We start from the raw sequence: 24178 nt of genomic DNA on the forward strand, positions 1-24178 counted from the left end.
AGGGAAAAGAGTCTGACAGTTTAACAAGAAAAGTAAAAAGTGTGTGTGTGAGTGTGTATGTGTGTGTGTGTGTGTGTATGCATGTGTATGTGTGTGTGTATGTGTGTTTGTATGTGTGCATATTTGTGTGTGAGAGAGAGGAATGAGAGATAGAAAGACAGAGAATAGAGCAGGAGGCTCAGTGATTAATTTTAAACACTAATTTATTTAAACAGTTTGGGAAAAAAGCCTATGAGCTATGGACATTGAATGTAAGCTCATTTTGTATTGCATATAATTAAAAAACACTATGCAAAATTTGTCAGTCTGAAACCATTTCAGCCTGCAACATGTATACACATGTGTACACATATGTTATACATAAAACCAAGGCTGTTATTCCTATATTGGCCTTTGCTTGTCTATCTATTAAATATAGCATCATATTCTCATATGTCTGCTTACCTAACTACAAAAATATGCTATTTAAAAAATAAAAAAATTCTTAAAAACCAAGTCGCCATTTTACATTTTGGTAACAAAATATTTACCTTTGTTAAAATGCCTTCCATTTCCAGCTTTGATGACTCATCTGGTATTAGGTATTCTCCTCCAAAACTAAGTAATCAGGAGAAAAAACCAAAAGAACACCCACTATTATCAGGACATTTCAATAGGAATTACAAGATATGAGAATCAACTTTCAAGTCTTAACGTTTGTTTAGAGATGCATCTGTTCTAAATCGAAGGCTCTATAATTATTGAACATTTGCTGTCTAAATTATAGTAAGCAAATTATATCTGAAAAAAATAATTGAAAAGGAAAAGCAAAAGTAACATGTGATTTTAGATTGGAGATAGCCTTACCAGGACCGCTCATTTATCTTAGCCCTGGATTTTGCTCACCTGTGCCCAGAGGACCCAGGTATTAATCTTGGCTCCACAGTTAATTAGCTTTGTGACCTAGGATCTGTTGCTCATTTCTCTTAACCTATTAAATGGTATAGTGGATGCACCATCCTAAAGTCCAGCTATCTTTAAAATCTTGAATGTAAGATAAATACTTGAAATCCCCAAAGTGTCATTTAAAAATATGCTGTAATTTTAACCTCTAATTTATTAAAAGATCAACAACATATAATTGCTGAAATGTGCTTATACGGCAAATGACTTAAGAAACATTTTCCTTCAACTGTGCATAGTTTACCTGCAAAGACAGAGAGCTAATATGGCCTTCATTCCAAGGCCTCAGCAAAGAGGGTTTCTGTTTTCATTCTTTCTCTTTTTTCTAATTGACTTGCAATCTTGGTGATAAATAAAAAGTCGCCTTCTGTTTTTGATTTTTAGTAACCAACACTTATTAACAAAAAAGAAAATGTGACCATTATATTATCCGATTGTAAATCTAAAGAAATGTCTGTAGAAAGGTTGAAAGCACTTCCTGGCTTGATTTTTGCATTTCAAGAGCTTTGGCCTCCCTCCACTAGTAGTTCTGTGTAGTTGTGGACAAATGGATTGATCTAGAAATTATCATAATGAGTGAGTTCACACAGAAGCAAAAAGAGACAAACGGTATATACTCACTTATATCAAAACACTAGTCCAAGGGATACGTACCATGAAAAACTTTACTTACCAAAAAAGTGGGTCAGAAGAGAGGATATCCTATTGAGACTCTAGGCGAGAGTAGCATGGAAGAATGGGGAAATAGTAGGACCCACAGGGTCCCGGAAACCTACAATAAGAACTTTATAACAGGGAGATCTGGGTCCTGGGGTCTTCCTCAAACTAAGACACCAGCCAAGGAGAATATAGGCAGTAAGCTTCGAACCCCTACCAGGACCTAGCTGACGAACATGATATTCTCCACCGTTGAGTGGAGAGTGAGATCTGACTCTCACACTAACTCTGGTGCCCCTTTTCTGACCACGTCCCCTGGATGGGGAGGCCTGGTGGCACTCAGAGGAAGGATAGCAAGTTACCAAGAAGAGACTCGATATTCTAAGAGCATATATAGGGGGAGGAGGTCTCCCTCAATCACAGACATAGGGGAGGGGAGAAGGGGGGAAGTGGGAGGGAGGGAAGAATGGGAGGAAACAGGGGAAGGACTAACAATCGAGATGTAATATGAATAAATAAACAAAATTAAAAAAAAAAAAAAGAAAGAAAGTTGTTGACTCTGTTTCTTAGCAATTAAACTTTATTATGCAACCCAACTAGCTTATAAAAGAAGGAAAAAGGTTAAAGGGACGAAAGAGTGAACCTTCCGGTAGCCGTTCCACGGGACGGATCCTTAGGTGTCTCTCTGGCCGGCGTGCTGATCCAGCTTGTCCGCTGCTCCTGCACGCTCTCCCTGCAGCCGACTTTGTTTTTCTCTCTTCCCCAACTCCCTCAGTCACGAGGACCGGCTCCTTCTCCCCGGTGAGGGTCCATTAGAAAGACAATAGACCAGGTGGGGTTCCCAGGTCTGCTTCCAGAATTCCAAACCCAGGATGGCTCCACTCAGTCTGTCACAAGCTATTCATGGGGTGCCCAAGGGTAAAGCCCACCAAGACTGCTCCCACTTGTGACAAAGCTTACTCCTTCCCACACATCCCCCTTCTCTTTAAAAAAAATCAAGAACTATAAACACACATATACATATATACATAATCATCAGGTATCAAGTACATAACCAAGTCCTTTTATACTAGTTAACCTGAGAAAAAATATTCCACTATTCTACCAAAGAGAGTCCCTTTTTTTTTTTTTTTTTTTTTTTTTTTGTGAGAAATTTCAATTATCCATCTATAAAGGTGTTTTTAATTCTTAAACTAAAGCTTCTAGTAACACTGTGGCTATCTAGTCTTCAATCCCATCAGAGATCCAAGAAGGAAATCTATCTAATAAAGGATGTGCTGGCAGGCAACTTTCAAGTTGCATAGGACAGAGAGAGCAGACTGCCTGGATATTCACCGAAGTCTCTCCTTCATTGGGGCAATCAGTCTTCAGCCTTATCGGCCCAAAACATCCAACAAACTGCTTTTTGAAGCAGGAAATCCGACGGTCCGGTCCATCTAGTCTCTTCAAAGCTGGACAGTCAACTTTCCAGCATCACTGTTGATCATTGCAGCCAGTCAGCCTGTCATCAGCAGTAGAGATAAGAGCATTTTCTCTGTCCAGTGACCATTCTGTCACCTGCGTCTCTTGAAGCCCCCATCTTCAGTGATGCAAATGGAGAAGCGGCCAGGAGTAGATGTCTCTCTCTGTCAGGAAAGCCCTCATCTTAAATGCCATATTCTGTGGATCTCTGAAGAGTTTGAAAACCAACTCTATCTATTCCTACAGTTAGCTACTATTCCTTTGGAGACATATACAAGAAATTAAACAAACCTGTTCTATGACAAGTAAGTTAGTATTTAGTAGGATTTTTTCGTAACTAAATATCAACTTTTATCCCAATCTTCTGAACAGTTTTTCCTAAGACATTAGTGGTACATGAATAATACATTACATAAACATTGAATAAATGAACTTAAGTTTCTAACATACAATATATAATATTTGTCAACATATAACATACAATACATAAGGCAAAAATGAAAGACAATATACAATTTAATTTTTATCAATGAAGCAAAAGTGAAGTCTTAAATTTCCATCAATCAAAAGTCTTAAATTTTCTTCAATCTACAATACCAATGTAAGATTTTGAAGTTAGTAGATTCAATATCTACTTTTAGTCTACAAACATGTGTCCTCCCTTCCTTCCCCCCTTTCCCTTAATATTAAAAGGGATAGAAAGTAAGAGAGAAAGAAAGATAGAAGAAAGAAAACCCCCAAATGAACGTTTATTAATTGTAACTACACCCCGTTAGGCAAAGATGAGCATTGGTAACCCACCAAAAACACCCACTCCACCTACTGGGAATGGGGGCGTCGTGTTCTCAAAATTACTTATGCTGTTTCGGAGAAAATTTTTTTCGGGTACCCTAGAAAAATAATATATTGGCCAAGTGCTGGAAAAGCCAGCTGTTTTTGTCCAGTCCTTTTGGGATCGATCCTTTTGGCTAGCCGATTTATTGTTAATATGCATGCAAATTCGGGAAGAAGCAGTAGTGGCAGTGGCAGAAGTTCGATCTTCATAATTGTCCTGTTTTTTGCTCTAAAGTAAACAGACTTTTGAAATCATTAATATGGATGTTAGTACATGTATAATTTTTCAAGGAAACATCAGTTGAGGCACCTTGCTCAAGATGCCAGAGGCATGCTGTTGAGGTTAAATCACCCATGCTGCCTGCTTTGTCTACAGCCTTGTCCTGCTTTTTGCAAATACAGGCTCTACCTGCATATACACCAACAGGACAGAAGAGGGCATTAGTTCTCCAAGCTGTAAAGAAACAATGTCAAGTTGTTAAGGACCAGGTAGCTCTTAAGACTCACTTGCTATATGGTCAGATCTAATCTTTATAAGTTTAGTTGTAGCCATATTTTTCATTTCCTGTGGAAACATATGCATACCCACGACCCCATCTCAAAACTACCGCAGGTTTCCATTTCATACTGACAAGTCCTTGTAGAATATTGGTTGACCCAATTCCTCAGTTCTTTCTATCACCCAATGTCTCTCCGCAGCTGACGTCCCTTCATCATTCACATTAAGAAATTTAGAGTCAACAAAGCATTATTTAATCGGTCCCAGGGTGTCTTTACCCTTCCCTTTTGTTTAATAAGCATTTCTTTTAAGGTACGATTAGCTCTTCCACAACTGCTTGTCCTGTGGGGTTGTGAGGTATACCAGTAACATGTTTTATATCATAAAACCTAAAAAGGTTTTCATCATAAGGGACACATATGCAGGATCATTGTCAGTCTTAATTTGTGCAGGTATTCCCATAAATGCCATTATTTCCAGCAAATGAGTAATCACACAGTCAGCCCTTTCAGAACTTAAGGCAGTTGCCCACTGAAAACCTGAATATGTATCAATGGTATGATGCACATACCTCATTTTCCCAAATTCTGCAAAATGAAACACATCCATCTGCCAAATTTCGTTCCTTTTGTTACCTCTAGGGTTAATTCCCACAGGTAATGGTAGTTGACTATATAAGGAACATGAAGGACACTTATTAATTATTTCTCTGGCTTGTTGCCAAGTGATAGAGAATCTTTTCTTCAACCCCTTACCATTGACATGATGTTTTTCATGAAATTTTGAGGCTTCGAATACATTACCTATTAATAATTTGTCGATCTCTTCATTTCCTTGTGCCAATGGGCCTGGTAAACCTGTATGGGATCGAATATGAGTAATATACAAGGGATAATTTCTGCTTCTGATGACCTGTTGCAGTTCTATAAATAAGGTAGTCAATTCTGTGTTATCAGGAGTAAATTCAGCAGTTTCTATATGCAAAACAACTCTTTCAGCATATTGAGAGTCAGTAATTATATTAAGAGATTCAGGAAAATCTAACAATACCATAAGGATTGCATATAATTCTGATTTTTGAACTGAGGTAAATGGGCTTTTAATCACCTTGGTCATTTTCTCAGACTTATAACCAACCATACCTGATTTATTTGCGTCAGTGAAAAAGGTGGGTGCCCCTGAGATTGGTGGACCTCTTTACAATACTTGGAAGGATCCAATTAGTTCTTTTTATAAACTGTATACGTTTGCTTTTTGGGTATCTATTGTTAATGTCTCCCAAATAGTTACTACAAGCTTTTTGCCAATCTTCATTAATTACCCATAAAGACATAATCTCAGAATCAGTAAGAGGCACTACAATTTCCGTCGGGTCCATCCCTGACAGTTGGCGCAATCTTATTCTTCCCTTTGTAATCAATTCAGAAATTTTCTCTATGTATGTTTTCAATTTTTTGCTCTGTTTATTTGCCAGAAATATCCATTCTATGATCCTGTCTTCCCTTTGCATAAGAAGCCCAGTTGGAGAATGTTTCGAAGGCAAAATAACCAGAATGCAACCAAGTTCAGGATCGATTCTATCCACATATGCCTTTTGAAGTTTTGCTCCCACCAGAATTAACTCCTTTTCTGCCTCAGCGGTCAGACATCTAGGACTGTTTAAATCCGAATCCCTTGTAAAGTTTGGAACAAGTTACTTAGCTCATAGGTAGCTAACCCAATTGTAGCCTTAACCAGTTAATATCTCCAATAATCTTTGAAAGTCATTAAGAGTTTGCAATTGATCTCTACGGATCTGTACCTTTGTGGTCGAATTTTTTGTTCACTTATTTTATAGCCTAAATAGGTAATAGAATCTCCTCTTTGTATTTTTTCCACAGCAATCTGTAATCCCCAGCATGGTAGAATTCTTTGTGCTTCCTGAAACATTTTTCTACAACACTAGGATCAGAATCAGCTAGCAGAATATCATCATGTAATGGTATATGATAGATTGAGGAAATTGCTTACGAATTATTTCTAAAGGTTGTTTGCACAAAATACTGGCATAAAGTTGGGCTATTCAACATTCCCTGTGGAAGTACCTTCCAATGATATCTCTTCATTGGAGAATTACTGTTCAGAGTAGGTACTGAGAAAGCAAACCTTTCCCTGTCCTTCTCATGTAAAGGTATGGTGAAAAAAACAATCTTTTAAATCAATTGTAATTATATGCAAGACCTAGGTAGCAAGAAGGCAAAGGAATTCCAGGTTGAAGTGAGCCCATGGGTTGAATCACCTTGTTTATGGCCCTCAATCTGTTATCATTCTCCATCCACCTGATTTCTTCTTACCACAAACACAGGGGAATTCCAGGGACTGGATGATTCTTCGATGTGTTGAGCCTCCAGCTGCTCTTTCACTAAACCGTGATGAAGCGCCTGTAACTTTTCTTTTGATAAGGGCCACTGCTCCTGCCATACAGGTCTGTTTGAAATCCATTTTAGGGGCAAAGCGGTTGGTATCTCAGCAGTGGCCCCTCTTAAAATTTTGACACTCTAACCTGAAGAGTTCTGAGGTTGGACCAATGGGCATAGCTTGTAGTCGCCCCTGATCACTTACATGAATCTCTTCCCCAGAAGCGTGTGCCAGTTCACCCATAGTTTCAACCTTGTTTATCACGGTATTTGCAGGAATAAGTAATCTGAGTACCCCATTGCTGTAAAAGGTCTCTTCCCCATAGATTTATGGGAATGTCAGCCACATAGGGTTTCAGCCTCCCTATCTGCCCATCTGGTCCCACACACTCAAGCCACTGTACACTTTGTTTTATTTGAGATAGCTTACCAATTCCTACAATTCTGTACAAACCTTCTTAAGTGGCCATTTTGGTTCCAAGACTTCTGGGCAAATGATGGAGACATCGGCTCCGCTGTCCACCAAGCCTTCTATTTTAACACCATTCAATGTACAATTAACTTAGGTCTCTGATCATTAATTATTGTTTGCCAGAACACCCGGGTCCCTGTGCTTCCGAATGCACCAGTCCTTTCCACTGGAGCGGCTTTGCCCTTAATGTAAGGAAACGTAGGGAGTTGAGCAATTCTATCCCCGGCATTGATTTTCATCTCCTTTTTCACACATGCCATGATTTTTATTTCCTCTTTAGAATCTCCGTCTATAATACCGGGATGCACAATAAAACATGAGAAGTCAGCCCACTTCTTCCCAGAACCATTCCTACTGTGCCTGAAGGCAAAGGTCCGAAAACACCAGTATTTTAAATTTGTAACATTCAACCTGGGGAGATAGGGTAAGAGACATATTTGAAGCCAGATCCAAGGCTGCACTGCCTTCATAGCATGCATTAGATCACTAACACTCAGTTCCCGTTTTCCTGTGGGTTTGTCACTTCCTGACTGGCCAAAGGAATTCGGCTGGCATTGTTTATGGGGCCCGAGCCGATGGCCCCCCCTGCCGTTTCCCGTCGGCAAGATATTGCCTTGCACATCTCTCTTAGAACTGACAATCCCGAGACCAATGGTTTCCCTTTCCCACAGCGACTACAGTACCCTGGGAATCTTGGCACCTCATACCATCATAACCAGAACCTCCTTGTTCTCTCCTACGAGTTACGTTTTCTCCGGGGTTATTGCGCCTTCCTATCCTTCAGTTTCCTTTGCACATGACCAATTTTACCACAATTGTTGAAGCACCAGTATTAGGATATCTGGGCTCTCTGGCTAAAGCGTGTCCCACAATATTATTTTGATACTCCTGAGAGTTGATATTAACTGTCTCCTTTACCCAGTCATCTAGTGAGCGCCTCTTTCCTTTAATGGTCTAAGCACCCTCTTACAGTCAGCATTTGCATTCTCATAAGCCATGATAGTTTTAATGCCTGTTGTGTCAGAATCTGGCATCACCTTATCCATTGCAGATCCTAACCTCTGCAAGAATTCTGTAAGGGCTCCAAGGGTCCTTGGAACAACTTTAGTAAAGGGAATAGTTGTTTTCCAGGTTCCTCTACCAGCTCCCAAGCTCTCAAGCTGCCTTACGACATTGTTCAATCACCCTATCTTCAGCTTGAATTTGTTTCTCTAATATTAGTATATTGTCCTTCACCAAGCAATTGATCTCTATTAATATTTATTCCCTGTGTCGTATTTTCCTGTTCTATTTTTATAGCCTCTGTTCGCCACCATGATAACCACTGTAACTGTTGTGCTGCTTCCAATACCGCTGAAACTAAATTTTTCCAATCTTGGGGAACAAGTCTATTTTGTGTGGCCAAGCTATTTAACATTTGTTAACAAATGTAGAGTGCATACCATATTTGACGACGGATTCCTTAAAATGTTTTAAATCCATCATGTCTACAGGACGCCAGGCCATTTCATAACCCTCAGCACCATTTTGCTCAGGTACATGTCTTACAGTGACTGGAAAAGCTGAAGGTGTCTGGGCGACTGTGGAGGTATCCTCCACTGGGACATTTACTTCCAAGACCTTTTGGTCGGTCTAGCTTCCTTTGCCTCTGGTTTCTGACCTTCTCCATCCTTTTTAACCACCGGTGCCTTCTGCTTTTCCAGCCCTTCCAGTTTTTTCTGCATTTTGCCCATTTGTTCAGTCAAGTCAGTAATTCTTTCAAAAGGATAGAGCTTATTGACTCTTCTGGTTTTTTCTGGCTTTCCGGTCTCTCTATTTCCTGTCCTTCATCACTACCAATTACCAAAAATTCTTTTCTGCTTTCCCATCCCTTCATTTTCTTTCCTCAGCCTTTCCATCTGTCCAGTCAAATCTGCAATCTTTTTCCAAAAGGATAGAAAACTTACTGCCCCTTCGGCTTTTCTATGTCATTAGCCTTTCTTTTAATCCTTCTAAACATGAATATTGTAATAAAAGGACAATGAAAAAACACAGAAATTCCCTCTAAGTATAATGCAGGAAAAAGTTTTGCAACAGCAGTTGCAACTTTGCTGATACCCTGAAACAGCATTTCTATACCTTCGAATACTGACTCTTCCTCCGTACCCTTAGGGACTGTGGAACCCATCGGCCCCACGTCGTGCGCCAGATGTTGACTCTGTTTCTTAGCAATTAAACTTTATTATGCAACCCAACTAGCTTATAAAAGAAGGAAAAAGGTTAAAGGGACGAAAGAGTGAACCTTCCGGTAGCCGTTCCACGGGACGGATCCTTAGGTGTCTCTCTGGCCGGCGTGCTGATCCAGCTTGTCGCTGCTCCTGCACGCTCCTCCCTGCAGCCGACCTTTGTTTTCTCTCTTCCCAACTCCCTCAGTCACGAGGACCGGCTCCTTCTCCCGGTGAGGGTCCATTAGAAAAACAATAGACCCGGTGGGGTTCCCAGGTCTGCTTCCAGAATTCCAAACCCAGGATGGCTCCACTCAGTCTGTCACAAGCTATTCATGGGGTGCCCAAGGGTAAAGCCCACCAAGACTGCTCCCACTTGTGACAAAGCTTACTCCTTCCCACAGAAAGTGGCCTCTTCAATCTGCGTGACCCCTGCTACTAGGAGTCTCAGCTACCTAGCTTGACCCTCATATCCTCTCAGGAGCCTACACTGTCATAGGTCTACAGCTTGTCACAGAGATGCCCCTGCCCACGATTTCTCTTCTCTCTGCAATCTCTTTGTCCTCACACCCTTGCTTTCCCTGCATATGATCTCCAAGCTTCCTCTCTCTTTTTTTAAATTTTTTATTAATTTATTCTTGTTACATCTCAATGGTTATCCCATCCCTTGTATCCTCCCATTTTCCCTCCCTCCCATTTTCCCCTTACTCCCCTCCCCTATGACTGTGACTGAGGGGGTTTTCCTCGCCCAGTATATGCTCATAGGGTGTCAAGTTTCTAAGCTTCCTCTCTTATCCTGTTCCCTCTTTTCAACTGTTTCTGCTGTCTGTTCTATTTATCCATCCTCCCTTGGGCCCTCCTTGCTTCAATTCTTCTTTGGGTCTGTGAATTGCAGTATAATTATCCTGTGCTATATGGTTAAAATCTGCTTCTTGTAAGTGAGTACATACTATGTATGCCTTTCTTAATCTGGGGTACCTCACTCAGGATGATCTTTTCTAGTTCTATGCATTTGACTGCAAATTTCATGAGGTCTTTGGATTTAATAGCTAAATAGTATTCCACTGTGTAAATGTACCACAGTTTCTTTATCCGTTCTTCAGTTGAGGGACATCTATGTTGTTTCTAGTTCCTGGCTATTATGAATAAAGCTGCTATGAATATAGCTGAGAAAATGCCCTTCTTGTATGGTGGGACATCTTTTGGGTATACGCCCAGGAGAAGTATAGCTGGGCCTTAAGGTAGCATTATTCCCAATTTTCTGAGAAAAGCAACAGATTGATTTCCAAAGTGGTTGTACAAGTTTGCACTCCCACCAGCAATGGAAGAGTAGTCCCCTTTCTCCACATCCTTGCCAGCATGTACTGTCACTTGAGTGTTCGCCCTTTGGACAGGTGTAAGATGGAATCTCAGAGTCGGTTCGATTTGCATTTCCTTGATGACTAATGACCTTGAACATTTCTGTAAGTGCTTCTCAGCCATTCGAGAGTCATCTGTTGAGAATACTCTGTTTAGCTCTGTGCCTCAATTTTAATTGGGTTATTTGGTTTGTGAGTGTTTAATTTCTTTATATATTTTGGACAGTAGCCCTCTGTTGAATGTAGGGTGGGTAAAGATTTTTGTCCCAATCTGTAGGCTGATGTTTTTGTTCTGTTCAGAGTGTCCTTTGCCTTACGGAAGCTTTTCAGTTTCATGAGGTCCCATTTACTAATTGTTGCTCTTCGAGCCTGAGGTGTTGGTATTGTTTTTTAAAATTACATGTATTATTTATATTATCTATAGGCCCAGCTAGCAATCAATCAAGACACAGACACTTGTTATATTTTAAAATAGTCTTAGTTAACCTGGGGCAGGTCAGATATCAATCCTCTAAATTACCTCCCATAGTGGGGCAGGCATGGGATCCCTGTCTAAATTCCATGCCATCTGTTTTTAATAACTTTTATCAAGTTACCGCCCATCCATAATCCCAAATACTTGTTCATGATTTTTATTTGGGCCGGACTCTCTATCCATGCCGGCCATATGTTTTTTTCTTATCTAACCCATGGAAGCTTTCCTCTCTTCCCTTCAGGTCTCTCTCCTTTCTCCTAGTGAGGGTCTCTCTTTTTTCCAGAATTCTTCTCTCTCTTAGCCCCACCTATTTTTTCTGCCCTGCCCAGGTGGGAAGGCTTTTTATTAAGCAAAAGTTGGGTCACACAGACAGCAATAGTATTTAGCATCATAATACATCAGACCATCCCCCAACATCTCCTCTTTTCTGTCTAAATAAAAAAGGCCATTTTTATATACAGTAAGTACAATTATGAAAAATTATAAAAACCAATAGGTAAGACTTACACACATAATTTTTAATCAAAATGTATTTGGCAACCTTGTAGAAAATATTATCTATTTTATCTTGGTAAATCTAAAGTTTTGAACCTAAATCAACATCTATTAAAGCTCAAAACTATTAACCTAAAAGTATCTCTCTAGACTTAAAAGTATCTTTTTAATTTTTAAAACAACTAAGCTTAATTTTAAAATTAACTATCTGGTCTTTAACCTTATCAGAGACTTGAGAAGGAATAAATTTAATTACCTGAGTAAAAGTGAAGTGTAGGTTAGCAGTTTTAAAAATGAAAAAATGACAAAGACAGTTTACTGTCTGAAGAGTCACCCAAAACTCTATAACATTGGAGCATCATCTTTAGCCTTCACATATTTGTGAAGCAGGAACCATTGAGGACTTGTTTATCCTGTCTTGGCAGAGTCTGGCTGTAAACTCAGTCTGTATCCAAGTTTGTCCATTTTTAGGTAGAATTTTATTTTTGGGAGAAATGAGGACATTTTTGTCCAGTGACTATTTTGTCACAGTCAAAGTCATCTCTACAAGGAGGTTCTTTAATGTTCATCATATTTTGCTGTAGGCTGGGTACTCTCAGGAGTTAACTTGTCTTGCTGTCAAAGAATCTTTGAAACAATAAAAATATTTTTAAATATATTTTGTAGGTTTTTGAGGGGTTTGAATACCTTAACTATTTTACCATATCTGTCTATAGAATCATGTTACCCTAGCATGTATATTCTTATACTTGGCATGACTATGACTAGATCAACAATTGACTTGTATTAATTAACTACCTTAAACAGTTTATAATAACACTATCACGCTATTGGTAGCAAACTATGTATTAACTGAGCTGTATATGTATAATACCTCATACTAGAGTAGAAATATAATGTGTGAAGAATACCAAATTTGAATTTCATTTAAATGTGTCAAAATTAAACCTACTTTGTATAAATATACAAAATTTTATATCAATGAATAAAAATTAACCCCATTTGTGAGTAACAATTAAGGCCTTAAGTTGAGGAGTAGATTCAATAATCTACTCTTTGACCTATTATTTCTACATGTCTCTATACTCCCTCTACGCATAATCACAGCTGAAATGACATGTTTACTCACACAAAAGCCTGTGTGGAGAGTGAGTATATCCATAGCTATATTCTGTTGGATATAGATATCTAAGAAGTACAAGAATAGCTTGTACAGCTTTATAAATTATAAGATGTTTTAGCCTAGGGATATAACTTTCCTGTCAAGAAGATAGGTTAGTGAGTCTTCTATTTAGTTGTGCATCTATCTACAGGCCACAGAGTAAGTAAAGATAAGGCATGATGTCATTATCTACCCATATAGAAGGCTTGACCCATGCCTGACAGGTAGACTATTTGCCACACTTTATTTCTTGATTATTCCTCATACCTAGGGGGGCAAACAGGCAAAGCACAAGATTGATTCACATTCGCCATTCTGAAATCTTCTTCATTTCTTTCGTGTTTATGTCTCCTCTGTGAGTTTGAGTCTTTCCTTACAAATAAAACTTGCAAAATCTGGGAAATATCTTGTCTTTAAAATCTTCCCCTTTCTCGCCAACTGTAGTTTTAAGAATATATCAGTATATATACAACTAAGAAGTTATATGAAAGTTCTCAGAAGCATATCATATTGTACGATTTAAAAATCATTTGGGGTTCAAGTTTCCAATGTAGCAGTGACTACTTAGCATCCCAAGGTACAATGGTAGGACTAAAAGGTAACAAAGCTTTACAAATGTCACCATTCAAAGCTCAGCAGAAACTCTCTCACAGAAGCATGACATGTTCAGCAACCAATTTACACTATGTCGAATGCCCTAAAGAATGGTACTTCCCATGCTGAATAAAGTTAACTATTCACCATAAAGTTGTGTTAGTTTCAGGAGTCCAAAGCTGCCATAAAAATTAGAAAAAAAATGAGTATGATCCATCATATAAGCAAATTAAGAATAGAAACTCTTAAGACCATATCAATTGGCACATTAAAGTTAATAGACAAAATACTCTATTCAGGTCAAAATTCTGAACTAATAAGGAATCCATATGGGGACCTTCCTCAATCTGATAAACTGGACTTCCCAAAGCACTAGAAACAAACATGTTTAAAGAAACTAGACCCACCCATTCTTCCTATGAATAATAACAAGGTAAATACTTATTTGCTCAACAAACCTACCCAATAAATATGGTAGATACTCTAGCTAAGTGAGGAAGTAAAACAAGGAAAGGGTAAAACTATATAAATTGGGACAGAAGAAAGAGGACCATATCTATTAACAGATGACAGGATTGTCACAGAAACCCTCCAAACATTGTCATTGTCACCTTAGTCATCCTTAGCAAAAACAACAACCACAAAATTTCCTTCCAATTAGTAAATGAGTATGACTAAGATCCTGAAAACAGTGTTTACATATGAAAGTATAGGCCAAGGAAAAAATGGAAATTTAAGTTCTTTGAATAAAAAATTATAGTATGAAACTTAAAATAAAAGTTAACATAAACTTACCAATTAAATTACATATATTCCAAACACAAAACCCTGAATATATTGAGAGAAATTCATTGTGTATGGAATGGAGGAGTAAAATTTACTAAGATAACATTTTTTAAAATTTTGACATATATATTATATCCTTTATGAAATCATCACCAAAATGCTTTGTAGATATTGATAGCTGTATTTTAATAATACAAACTATTATTTATCACAAATAGAAAAATGAATTAGAAGAACTAACATAATACACATACTGAACAATGATTTACAGAATTAGTGGATAGAAAAAAACACATTCTCCCAAGTTTCTGGACTTAACGTGGAGACATAATAGCCAAGACAGAACAGTATTGGCAAAAGAATAGATACAGATTCAACTGTATAGAAAAAAAGTCCCAAAATAGACCCATACAAATATGGTCAACTGATTGATCTTTGACAAAGAAGCAAAAAGCAATCCATGGGAAAATGACAGTCTATTCTTCAAATGGTGCTGAAATGATCAGATGTCCATATACAAAAATAGAAACATGGACAGACTTAACATCTTCACAAAAAAATTGACTCAAAACAGATCATGGGTGTAAATGTAAGAATCCAAAATCGTATTGCCTTTACAATAAAAGAAGCAGTAAGTCACTTGATGTTTGGTGATGTGTTGAAATATAGCCTCAAATCATAAAATAGGGATTTTTTTATATTAAACAAAAAAATAGTTTGAATTTTGTTAAAATTAAAAACTATTTTGTAAAAAGTACACTAAGAATATTTTTGGAAGTTTTAGTGGGGAAATTATTTGCACAATACATGCAAATTAATTGTATTCGCTATCTACAAAACAAGTTCACAATGAGAAGATACAACTTTAAGATGCACAAGGATCTGAGGCGCTAGCTCACCACAGATTATTATAGATAGTCCTGAAAATATTCTCAACATTATTTGTTATCATGGAAGAGCAAGCTAAAGCAAAACTGGCATTTTACTACCTATGTATTAACAAAGCTAAATTAAAAATATATATATAGCAAAATGCACAGCTCATGAGGCAGGGAAAGACAAAGAGTTTCAATCTGTTGCTTCCTAGAATGTAGAAAAAGGCTCTATTTTATCTATTTATTTACCTAATTTTTTATTGTTTTGTTTTTTGAGACAGGATTTCTTTGTGTAGTCTTGCCTGTCCTAGACTCACTTTGTAGACCAGGCTGGCCTTGAACTCACAGCAATCTGCCTGCCTCTGCCTCTGCCTCTGCCTCTGCCTCCAGAGTGCTGGGATTAAAGGTGAGTGCCACCACACGCAGCAGCTCTAATTTATAAGACACATTCTTAAGGAAAACTCTCAGAAATGCAAACCCAAACTAGATGTAAACAAAATATCCATGGAAGAATAGATAAACAAACTATAGACAATGGACTCCGACCCAGGAGTAGAAATGAACTATTGAGCTTTGAAAAGATATGAATATTACCATATGAATATTTCAACAATAAAAAGATACCATGCCAAACAATTTGTGATAAAAATATTGCTTACATAGGTATAGTTAACTAGTTGATCTAGTGCTAATTTGAATTAGGCTATCTATAAATGATATTAATTTTAATAATATACCCAATAACAGTTTACTTGTTTTATTCTTTCTTTATTCATGCTGGTTGTTTCTCAACCAAACCAGGCTCACTCCACCCAGCATAATTTTATTATGTACAACTTTAATTTTATAACTCAGAGTTCAGTAATGAATAAGTTTTCTACAGCCTATGACATCTGCCAATCTATCAAGAGAATAGCCAGTTTAGTGTTCCCTGTGCTTTAAAGAGGATGCTATGAATGTGCAGCTATTGGCTGAATACTCAATGGTCACTTTCTACACCTTGAGCAGCCTTGCGCTTCTGCACTCATTCCAGTTCATTATAAAGAGAAGGTTTTTGGACCAAGGTTGAGAGTGGCATTTATGTATGTTATAAACATAAATATTTAGAAGGCAGCTTTGCTTGATGTCATTTGGCTAAACAATCATAGTAAGTTCAGTCCTCAGTCAATAGTTATGACTGGGTTTGTAGTATCAGGCATGAATTCCATACTGTGTCCTCACATCCAATCAGAGGGCAGTTTGCTACCATCTTTGAAGGATCCAGCGGATCCTAGAAACCTACAAGAAGAAAATTATGATAGGCATATTTAGGCCCAGGGGTCCCACTCAAACTATGGCACCAGCCAAGGACAATACAGGCCGTAAATCTCAAACCCCTACTCAGATCTAGCCAATGGACAGGACATTCTCCACAGTTGAGTGGAGAGTGGGGTTTGACTTTCACACGAACTCTGTTGCCTCATATTTGACCACGTCCCCTGAATGGGGAGACCTGGTGGCACTCGGAGTAAGGATAGCAGGCTACCAAGAAGAGACTTGATACCCTATGAGCATATACAGGGGGAGGAAGTCCCCCTCAATAACAGTCATAGAGGAGGGGAGTAAGGGGGAAATGGGAGGGAGGAATGGGAGGATACAAGGGATGGGATAACAATTGAGATGTAATATTAATAAAATATATTAAAAACAGTTATGTCACTATTGTATTGGTGGGCACATATTGCTTGGAAAGTTGGTGTTGTCATTTTTTTAAATTTTAATTTTATTAATTTATTCAGATTACAACTCAATTGTTATCCCATCACTTGTATCCTCCCATTCTTCCTTCCCTCCCATTTTCACCCTATTCCCCTCCTCCAGGTCTATGACCAAGGGAGACCTCTTCCCCCATTATATGGTCATAGGCTATCAAGTTTCATCTTGGTAGACTGCTTATTCATTTTTTAATGATTTTTTTTACTTATTATATATACAGTGTATATTATGTATACGGGCCAGAAAAGGGCACCAGATCACATTATAGAGGGTTGTGAGCCACCATGTGGTTGCTGGAAATTGAACAGACAATGTTCTTAACCTCTGAGCCCTATCTCCAGGCCCGGTATTGTCATTTATAAACTTCACAGATTGCCAAGGCCATTGGTAGCTTTGGTTCTATGGGCAGCATGTGTAGTAATATTGGACACCATGCATACTTACTACCAAAAGGAAACTTCCAGATCAGTTCTAATTTGATTTCTGTATATATGTTGAAACCAAGAAATAGGAAGTCTATAGCAATTAGGTCTTATCAACTAGTTTTTGTAGGCAATGAAGAATGACAAAGGCCTGTACTGTTCTGGAGGCCTAGGAACCTACCTGACTGACCAATAACTTTTGGAACTTTTGTTTAATAGACTATTGTTTTGAGGAGTAGCATTATATAATTCTGCTAATCTCCCTTCAACTGTTGCTTTTGGAAAAAAATTGTGTTTGGAAGTAGAGATGGCTCTGCTCTTAAGAACATATTCTGCTCTTCCAGAGTACCTGAGTTCTTTTCCTAGCACCTGGATCAGGTAGCTCTCAAACACCTGTGAGCTACCCCCATCCCCCTGTGCATGCATCTTCACTTGCGAATGTTCATTGCAAAAAGTCAATGGTCTGGTTGAGACTTCTGGCTTCTGTGACATCATCAATATTGGATCCTTGGTGTGCCTCCTAGTAGATATCCTGCTGTTGCCCTGTGTTGATCCTGCAGCTCTGGATCAGCAGGACTGGCCCTTTCATACATTCCAATTGATTGCAGATTATGTAAATTTTGGGCTGGGCCAACACAGAGCCCTGGATCTGAGCCTAAGTGGTAACTGAGGTAGTCAGCACATTGGCATTTCCTGATCTGTACCACCAAAACAAGCTCTCCAACACTGCTCCAGCTAGGCCACCCAATGCCACCACCAGCAGGAGACAAAGTCTGCTTTCCTGCTCTCATGCCTGGGGCTGGCTCACCTGCACCCACAACTTCAGAGCCAGCTCCACTGTGCTACCTAGTCAAGGTATGAGGCACATTCTCTCTAGTGCTGCACACTGCAAGGGGCTGGGCCAGCTCTCCTGCTCTCACACCCTTAGGGCTGGCTCACTCTTGCCTTCACCATCAGAACCAGCTCCACTGTGATGCCCAGGTGAGGTGCTACAGCCAGTGAAAGGACAGGGTTAGCTCTCCTTCTCTCATGTTGTCTGTGCTGGCTCTCCTAACTACCACAGGTAGCTAGCGTGGAGGGATGGAGGGAGGGCATCACCCCTGCACCTACTCCACCTCACAGCAGATGAGTGGCAAGGCTAGCTCTTCTGTGCTTTCACCCTCTAGGCCTGCTCAAAGGTGGCCCCTCCACTAGGGCCAGCTGTACTATGTTGTCCAAGAGACTGCTTCAGGTGACAAGGAAAGAGGGGAAGAGGAGTGGCAGGGGCAGCTCTCCCTCACTCACACTCTAGTGCAGGCTCACCCACAACCCCGCCACCGGGACCAGGTTCAGGACCTGCTCATTGAAGGGCTGCAGCAGATGAGGGGTAGAGTTAGCCCTCCTGAGCTCCTGACCCTGTTGGACAGTTTTCCCAACTGCTGGAGGTGGCATGGGATTGGAGTAGGGCGGGGAGATAATATCAGCTCTGCCCCCTGCCACCCTACAGCAGATGAGTGGCTAGTTCAGCTCTCCCACACCCCTGCCACCAAGGCCAATTCCACTGTACTGCCTGGATGAGGAGCAGGGCCTGGTCAGAGGTAGGGCTAACTCTTCAGAGAGCTGCAGCAAGTGAGGGGCAGGGCCCCTGGACATCCATGTGGTCCTCCTCAGCTGCTCTGACCAGAGAAGTCCCCCATATTCTCTAGTGATGATATTAGCCACAATCCCTGCTGCTGCATAGCTATGGGCCCAGGCATGGCTCTCAGTGGTGGCTCTGCTAAGACTTCACCATAGCCCCAGGTGTTGGGGCTGCCTATTCAAAACAAGCTACTCCTCTCTACCCTGTATTTTCCAGTTCCATTTCTCTTCATAATACTCAATCTGCTCCACTTCTCTTCCTCTCCCATCTATCCACATACTCCCACATTTTGGTAGCTCCTGTTACGGCCTAGTCACATGGCTGGTAGGAACCTGAGTGACACCATTTGTCTGCACTGCATGACATGGCAGCAAGTAGGTGTCTATGGCCTACTTATGGGGCAGGTCTGTGGGTGGATGGCATCTGAAATCTCTCTCTGTCTTTCTCCTCCCATGCTGTACTGCGTGGTAGTAGGTGGCACTCTGTGTGTCTATGACTAGCCTGTGCTGTGGGGCAGAGGGCAGGTCTATGGGAGTCTTTCCTTGCCCTCACTGAGTGGAACACAGGCCTCTGTCTATCTTTCTCCTCCTGTGCTGTGCTGCCTAGATTTGATTTGATTTGATTTTTATGTGCCCTAGGCATAAAACAGCTTTGGCCACCACAATATGCATCAAGCTAGGATGAACAAAGGATTGCCATATGCTCTGCCCTGGCCAATATAAGAACATGACCAAGAAGGTGTCTCTTTGCCCATTGCCATGGGGACAAAAATAAACAATAATTGGGTTTTTTATTGAGTGACAAAATAGTAGGCTTGCATATATGGTTTTTCCACATTTTTTTTTTTGTTAATTCTGCCTCCTTTTTTAAATCCTCCAATGATTTATCCCCCATATATGATTTTAATCTCTGCCTTTAGTATTCTCCTTATCTGTTTTTTAATCATCTATGTTTTGATGGACCCTGCTTAAAGCAACTCCCACTATTTTGTTTTTTCATGCTGTAAGAGATACAGCACACAAATGTAAATATTTGAAGGTAGGATCCACACATGAGAGAAGACATGACCTTTAACTTTCTGAACCTTTGTCACCTCACTAAGTCAACATTTTTTAAGTTTCATTTATTTACCTGAAATTTTCATGATTTTATTTTACTTTACAACTGAATAAAATTATGTATTTATTGCCCACATTTTCAACATCGATTATCAGTTGATGGACATTTGGACTGATTCCACTGTCTGGTTGTGAACAGAGCAGCAATGGACATGGTGGAGCGAATCTCTCTATATTGGGATATGCAGTCCAATGGATCTATATATCCAGGAGTGTTAGAGCTGGGTCCTAGCATGGATCTGTCTCTAGAATTTTGAAGAACCTTCACACTGATTTCCATTTTAGTTGTCCCAATTTACCTTACCACTGGCAGTGAATAAAGGCTCATCTTTCCTCACGTCCTCCGTGATGTCTACCATCCTTTGGCCAGGATGAAGCCATTCTGGATTGGGATAAAGTATAATCTAACAGTAGTTTTAATTTTCATTTCCTCTGTGGCTAAGGATGCCGGGCACTTTTAAAAGTGATTTTTGGCCAGTGTATATATTTTTGCTTTTGTGAGTCTCTAAGAAAAAAAAAAAATCTATGGCTTATTTTAGTTGCATTATTTCCTTGATTTTTTTTTTTTTTTTTTTTTTTTTTTGTTGTTGTTGTTCTTTGGGTATTCTAGACATCAATTCTGGGCAAGATGGATAGCTGGCAAAGGTTTCCTTCCATTCTTCTTTATGATAGTCTATTTGTTCTACCAGGGTCTTGCTCAGAAACTCCTTGCCTGTGGCTGTATGTTGAAATGTACTCTCTTCTTGTTCTTATAATTTTCAAAGTATCCAGCCTTGTATTGTGCCTTTGATCCACGTAGAGTTGAGTTTTGTTCCAGATGAGACATAGGATTTAGTTTCATTCTGTTAGGTGTGGCTTTCTAGTTTGACCAGCACCATTTGTTTAAAAATGCCATCTTTTCTCAAGTGTACATTTTTTAGTATATTTATAAAATGTCAGGTATCTGTAGATGCAAGAACTTATGTCTTGGTTTTCTTCTCTATTCCACTGTCCTAAATATCTATTTCTATGACAATACCATGCTGTTTTATTACTATGTCTTTATAGTATAACTTAGAATCCAGAATGGTAATGACTCCTTCAATAAAGGGACTAAATTTTAAATGAAGCACTTGGTTTCACTAAGGAGGAATGTGACCCACAATGCTACAGTCCACAGGATTGTGATAGATTTAAATACCACTTAGAAGATAAAAGAAAAACAAAATACTCCCCTTGGCCACCTCAGTCTTCCTGGCCTCCCAACCACCTGTTCCACTTGAACAATGGGACCACTTCTGGGTCAGCTAGAGGTGGCACTCCTGAAAAGAAGTTTGGGGACAGTCTTTCTGAACAAATAACAACTGAGTCCTCTTTGGCATCCTTTCTTCAAGGAAATTTGAATTCTACTTGGCTCAGAGTATGCACATTTCAACACCTCTCTGACTTTCTCTTTGCAATAAAATCCTTGTAAATACGGCATGCATCACTTTCAAGGGAACCATGTTTTTAAATCAATGAAAACTGAAGATGATTATTGTTCATCACTTAGGTGGTGGCTGCAATCTAGGACCTCGTTATATTTGAGACAGCAAGATTTCTTTCACTGGTTAATAATTTCCAAATTTATCCTCACCAATTGTGGGTTCTATTCCTATGAGGCAGCAAAGCTGTCAATGTGGACTACTGGCTGAAACGCTCTATTTTAAGCATTCAATATACTATCTTGTTTAATGTGTATGAAAGTCCTGTGAACAAACCTTCATTATCATTCTAATTCTGCAAAAGAGAAGGAAATATAATTGGGAGAGCTAAACCAAACCAATAGCAGAATTCAGGATGCAACCTAAACAGTCTTACTCCATTGTTTTCCATGTGGACAAGTAGAGGTGAGTTTCAAATATTTTATATTTTTGTAGAATAAGCAACAACAACCTGGAATAGATGCTAGAAGCAGAGTCCTAACAGCCACCGCCATTTAGGGCAGCACACAGCTGCTGTAGCTGGAGAAGAAATGGTTGCACTGTGAATGCACTAGCACAGAAAACAAACAAACAAAAAAAAACAAATGCAAAACAGACAGCCCAGATTTGTGTGGTGTGAGGGCAGCAGTCAGTGTCTAGCAACCCTAGACAGAAACTTCTCAGTATTTTAACAATACAGCCAGTGATACAGAGTGAATATCAGCCTTGTTACACATGTGCCCCAAATTAACTTACCAACCCTCATTTTATTAAGAACCTAGCAACAAAGGGAGGCATCAGCCACACCCAGGCAATGTCTTTTAGCCTTAACCACATCCCCACTGCTCTATGTTCACTTGCAGTGACAAAGTCGTTGCTGTCGTTAAGGTGAAAGCTGCCTGATTAGAAGTGAAGAAGACAGTATGTCAGGCTCTACATTAGTCCCCAGGTCATCTGTTAAGAATGCAAAGAAGGTTATATTATGGAAGCCTTACTCAGAAAGTTCCTAAATCTTTTAGAAATATTTCAACTCTGATAAAAATCACAATGTATTAAGAGACACGTTCAAGTACGAGTCACAGCAGCACAAAAGATATTAAGCCTTATAGAAAAGCATGGCCTTTGAAGAGTCTCCACTCTTTGGCACAGATCAATGTAGAAAAAGGTACATTCATTTACTGAGAAGGAGAATATGCTCCCGAGTAGCAAACCAGGTTTTATGTAAGTTACTTTTCAAGTTAGCTAAGATTTTGTCAATCATCTGAAGGATTTTAGCTCAGGGATAAATTCGAAGCTGTTATTTTTCTGGTGAAGCTGGCGATAGGGAAGTGTGTGCTGAGGGGAGGGACAGAGGGACAGGAAAATTGAGCTGACTTAATAGAAATCTAACAGTCGCTGTCGCATTGAATAATTACTTTTCTCAGATCCCTTTGAAGATGAAAGGTTTTTGTATTAACAATTTTTATTATGAGATTGTAATGAAAGAAAAAATCCTTCCTCTATCTGAGCATTTCCTGTTGTAAAATACACAAGTGATCTATTGCCTATTTTTTTACCATAGTTTCTGTTCCAATGAGCTCTAGTATGGAGAACGTACACAAACCATGAAGAATACTTTGAGACGGGCTATGAAAATATCTTGATGTTGGTGCTGACAGGCATTAAGGAAGGTTGTCCCACAAGACAAAGGCTGTGTTGTGTTGTGTATGTTTAACTATAGCAACTGTGCAGACGAGTCACCAAAAGCATTTCTGGGGCTATTAGGTGACTCACTCAATTTCTTTCCCTAGTATACCTTCATGTTGTTAAAATGTTTGAAAAAGACTCTGGAGATTCTAATAAGTTGAAGTGAGCATTAAAAAGCAGAAGGCTGGGCGGGATATTTATCTCCTGAGGAAAGTGTGTCCTTCCTATAAACTAGGCATTTTATGGCAGGTACTCCAGCTGGGCTGGAATCTGCCATAACATACCTTGACCAGATCTACTTTGTATTCAGGGAAGTCAAACGGATTCTCTAAGTGGCAAGAAGCTAAGTACACCCACATAATGTCTGAGTCTATTCAGTTCTTCAGTGCACATTAAGCCTTTCCAGATTTAGCCAGGAAAGCTGGCTGTTTGCCAGAGTGCAGCCTCTGTTCTGTTGTGCAGTCAGCTGGGTATCCCCTGGTGATTGCAGAATTTTATGCCTACTCCTTATTTACAGTTTTTCTCAGGATTGCTTTGAAGTGTGACCAGTCATGTTGCAGCAAGCCGAAAAGTTCTTCCCACATGAGCTCTTTATTTCATTTTTATTACAGCCAAGCATTCTCAAAAGAGAAGTATTTGTCAACAATGATTAATATGAATTCTGCATAATGAGTTCTTTAAAATACCTTATAAAGAATTTCGTTCTCTTTGAGTGAGGTAAACTTTAACATGCAATATGCCTTTCTCTAGTCTTAGTCAGGAAATAGTATCAAAGAAATTTTCCTGTTTATTAATAATTAAAAATTCATAAACCATACTGTAGTTCCATAACATATAATTCTTGTATATAAAGCCTGTGTCATTTACTAATTAGAGCTCTTAGCAAAGATCTTGATACTGATGAAGGAAATAATTTACTGCAGTAAA

General features: G+C 39.3%; 1 non-coding gene across 1 annotated transcript; it reads right to left on the reverse strand.

Annotated features, from left to right (window-relative positions):
- Positions 1 to 19630: 19630 nt before the first annotated feature.
- Positions 19631 to 19770, reverse strand: LOC127194992 (small nucleolar RNA SNORA48). Its single transcript, XR_007831361.1, has one exon. It is a non-coding gene; the product is annotated as a small nucleolar RNA SNORA48 (small nucleolar RNA).
- Positions 19771 to 24178: the final 4408 nt, after the last annotated feature.

The sequence above is a fragment of the Acomys russatus genome, chromosome 10 (genome assembly GCF_903995435.1).
Source record: "Acomys russatus chromosome 10, mAcoRus1.1, whole genome shotgun sequence".
In the NCBI taxonomy this organism is placed as follows: Eukaryota; Metazoa; Chordata; class Mammalia; order Rodentia; family Muridae; genus Acomys; species Acomys russatus.